We start from the raw sequence: 4185 nt of genomic DNA on the forward strand, positions 1-4185 counted from the left end.
TCGGTGTGTGATGTTCCCCTCCTTATGTCCATGAAAAATTATACTTAGATTACATATGAAAATGGTACTATTTTTGATATGCTAGGTAAATAAAATATATTATTTGAAAAAAAAAGAAAACAGCACTTCCATGGGCACAGAAGAATTTAGATTAAAATCACATCTGCTTTTAGAAGGAACTGGGTTCTTCTCAGAATTTAAATCTCTGTACACAATCAAATCACTGTAGAATTTTATCTTAGTCCTTTTTTTCTGTCCCAGATTTTATTTTTGAGTCAACTCAGCTATATGCTGGATCATGCCTGTCCATTTCAGAATGTCAGAGAACAAAAAAATCCATGCTCCGAATTCCCTCTGATTTCAGGAACACTTGTACCCAATTATATTGGTTAGTTGACATTCTGTTTAATATTTTGATTTCAGGGAAAATCTCTCTCTTTGATAGTATAGAAGCAGTGATGTGGTAATTCATTTAGTCTCTTATAGTATCATCTCATATGACATGGGTAAAAATACGATCAAGAGTGATATTTTTAGGGCAAATTATATTCCATGTTTGTGTGTGTGTGTGTGTGTGTGCTATACAAACATATGTGTTTATATGTATATATATTAAAATTTATTTATCCATTCATCTGCCAACAGACACTTTGGTAAGCACCACATCTTGGCTATTATGAATAATGCTGCAATGAACATGAAGGTGCAGTTTTATTTATTATTATTATTATTATTATTATATCTTATTTTCAAGGTAGTGATTTTTGGGTAAACCAAAAAAAGGCAGTATGCCAAATAAAAAAAGCAACACAGAAGGAAAAATACTGCAAGATTTTACTTACGTGTGAAATCTAAAACAAAAGATAAAACTTAGATATGTAGAAACGGAGTAGAATGGTGGTTACCAGGGGCTGGGGCTGGGGTTTGAGCAGAGATACATGTCAAAGCGTAGAGAATGTAAACTATGTAGGATGAATATGTTTTAGGGAGGTAATGTACAGCATGAGGACTACAGTTAACAATATTGTAGTCTGGACATTTGCTGAGAGTAGATTTTAGGTATTTTTATGACACATGTAAAAGGTAACAGTAGCAATCATTTCACAGTGTACCTGTGTATCAAAGCAGCATGATGTGCACCTTAAGGAGATACAATATAAACTAGTGATAATTGCACCTTTGCAATGCTGGGAAACACACAAATACACTCATAGTCATAAAATTTGGGAACATTGAAAGAGAAGAATTTGTGGCTTTGTACATGTTAAAATGTCTTAAATGAGCTGTTAATGACTTCCATTTATTTATCTTGGTAATCTGGATGGCTCTTCCCAACACTTTCAGCTTAAATTTCTCTACCTCTGAACAGAGAGTTGATTGGTTTGAGATTATGATCAGGCATGGTTATAAAATTGTGCCGCCATGTTATTTTTGTAATTACCAATACATTTGTGGTGGTTAATACTGAGTGTCAACTTGATTGGATTGAAGATGCAAAGTATTGATCGTTGGTGTGTCTGTGAGGGTGTGTCCAAAGGAGATTAACATTTGAGTCGGTGGACTGGGAGAGGTAGACCCATCTCAGTCTGGGTGGGCATCATCTAGCTGCCAGTGCAGCTAGAATAAAGCAGGCAGGAGAAGATGGAAGAGCAGACCTGCTGAGTCTTCTGGCCTTCATCTTTCTCCCGTGCTGGACGCTTCCTGCTATAGAACATCACGCTCCAAGTTCTCCGGTTTTTGGACTCTTGGACTCACACTAGTGATTTGCCAGGGGCTCTGGGATCTTCAGCCACAGACAAGGCTGCACTGATGGCTTCCCTAATTTGGAGGTTTGGGGACTTGGACTGATCCACTACTGGCCTCCTTGCTCCTCAACTTGCACACAGACTATTGTGGGCCTTCACCCTGTGACCCTGTGAGCTTTTCTGTCAGTGCCTACGGAAAGCCCCACACACTTTAGGCAGAGGGTGCAGCTGCCTAATGTGTGAGCCGCAGGAACTGGAACGCTATTGGTTTATGAATGTCTGTAGTTTAAACAGAAATGTCAAGAGCAACAACTGTGGGGTCAAACCCTCCCAGGGTTAGATACCATCTCTGTTCTTTGCTACATATATATTCTCAAACCATTTCCTCCTCTTCTCCAATCTTCCCTCTCATTATCTTAAAATGGGCTAACATCCATTGCGCAGGGAAGATGCACAGACTCCAGCAGTGAACGTGGTGCAGGGAGCCCCTGGGGTGTCAGCAGAGGCAGTTATGCAGGTGTTGATGGTAGCTGTGGAGAAGAACAGGAGGCTCCACCTACATTTTCCCCTCAGTTTCATTTGGTCATTGATTTCCTGCACCGCCTCACAGTGGAAAGAGGAAACACTTTTGTTTGAAGAACATGTGTGCCCTTATCTTAAAGGACTGTAGTGAAGAGGTCTTAGACCGTTCTATTCCTCTATATGGCCTTGTTTTCTTACCTGCAGAAACTATTACTAGTATCTGTACCTCATCGAGTCTATCGGTATCAACAGACTGTATTGAAAACTGCATAAACTAAACTAAGTGAAAATGAATTATAAAATCCTAAAGATTTTCAATTATTTATTTTGTTCGAATGTTTAATTAGATTCTGGACTTGTGATTAAATAAAGCAAGTAATCATCACCTGAGAAGTTGTTAATATGTAGATTGTTTTTACTCCTTGATCCAAAATGTAGCTTTGGAGAAGAGACTTTGTGCTAAATATACCTTCACCTTTTAAAACACCCCAAATCACGCCACGTTGGTGATCAGAGTTCCGCATTTTGGAAATATATAAACTAGATAAGAACCTGAAGCCATGTAGGAAAACAAAAAATTGCTGCAGGGATGGAGCGGAGAGAGGTCTAAGGTTGGCAGGAGACCATGAGCTCAAATTATGGTAAACAGTAGTTAATCTCAAGCAGGTATTTCTGTCCTACACAGTTGATTTTTTTTCTATGGGAATAAGTTGATTTATTGTGTAACTTAAAATATACCCAAGGGATAAACTCGTTCCAGACCAAAAATAAACAAATAAATTAATATCAGCAATAAATAAATAAATATCAGCCTAAATAAATGTTACAAAGAACACATAGATGTGAGGTCCCAACTATAAGTTGAAGCACTTATATTAGCAGACCTCAGAATCTCCCAAACATTTTAAAATCCATCAGGTAAGTAAGAAGCCAAAATCAAGTTAGGATTTAAAGTTTCACATCTAAACCATTGGTTTTACTTTTCTTTCCCCCTGTAGGAGTGAAGCTTCAAGTCCTAGTAAATTAAGAGTAATTTGGTTCAGGATGAGTTGCACCTGCTTGACACCATTGGTGAAAAAAAAATTGTCAACTATATTTTACATCAAATTATTTAAAAGACTTTATTAAGTAATATAATTAGTATTTCAAGCAGACTCCTTAACATTTATTTTCATGAACAGGGATATTTTACTGTAAAGGTTGGCCACTTGTACCATCCATAACAGCACTCGGATTCCCGATGATAACTTTCTGAAAAACAGGAGGTTAAATATTAGAAACATGCCTGTAATATTTTAGATAAAATGATCTAACTTATTTTGTAAAGCTACTGTAAAGCATGACCTATAAAAACAGATACACGTGCATACCATGAGGTTATTGCCCCCGTTCCTTCCATTTCATAGTCCTCATTCGTCACGTTGAGTTCAGAAGACCCTGAGAGAGACCATCCTAAGCTGAGAAAGGAGAGGATATGGAGGATGTCAACAGGTTCCGTGTGGTTGCGAATCACAGCAGCACCAGGAATCGAGTGGTCCCGCGGTGACCCTGAAACTCAGAAAACAGGACACGAATCACAGCAGCACCAGGAATCGAGTGGTCCCGCGGTGACCCTGAAACTCAGAAAACAGGACACAGGGCAGAGCTTACGCAGGGTGATTGACAGAGCTGCACCAATGAGAAACCGGGTTTGAAAACCAGGATAAACTATGGCCTTAGAACAAAAGTAGAGAGGGTAGGGAAGGGATTTCAATCAAAGAGAGGGGCAGCAAGAAGAAAGAAACAGAGACAGGTCCTGCCCTGAATTCCTCCACTTTAACGACAAATATGGACAGCTCTCAGGCCGTTCCATGGCTGCACTGCCCTTACGGAGTCACAGCAGCAGACTCTGCAGCATCATGTCTCAACATAAAGAGGA

At 39.0% G+C, this 4185-nt stretch overlaps 1 long non-coding RNA gene across 1 annotated transcript; it reads right to left on the reverse strand.

Annotated features, from left to right (window-relative positions):
• Positions 1–3362: 3362 nt before the first annotated feature.
• Positions 3363–3806, reverse strand: LOC129491809 (uncharacterized). The gene is made up of 2 exons (XR_008660623.2): positions 3638–3806; positions 3363–3518 (listed from the first exon to the last, which is right to left on the reverse strand). It is a non-coding gene; the product is annotated as an uncharacterized lncRNA (long non-coding RNA).
• Between the last annotated feature and the right edge of the window lie 379 nt (positions 3807–4185).

This window comes from Symphalangus syndactylus, chromosome 10, assembly GCF_028878055.3.
Source record: "Symphalangus syndactylus isolate Jambi chromosome 10, NHGRI_mSymSyn1-v2.1_pri, whole genome shotgun sequence".
In the NCBI taxonomy this organism is placed as follows: domain Eukaryota; kingdom Metazoa; phylum Chordata; class Mammalia; order Primates; family Hylobatidae; genus Symphalangus; species Symphalangus syndactylus.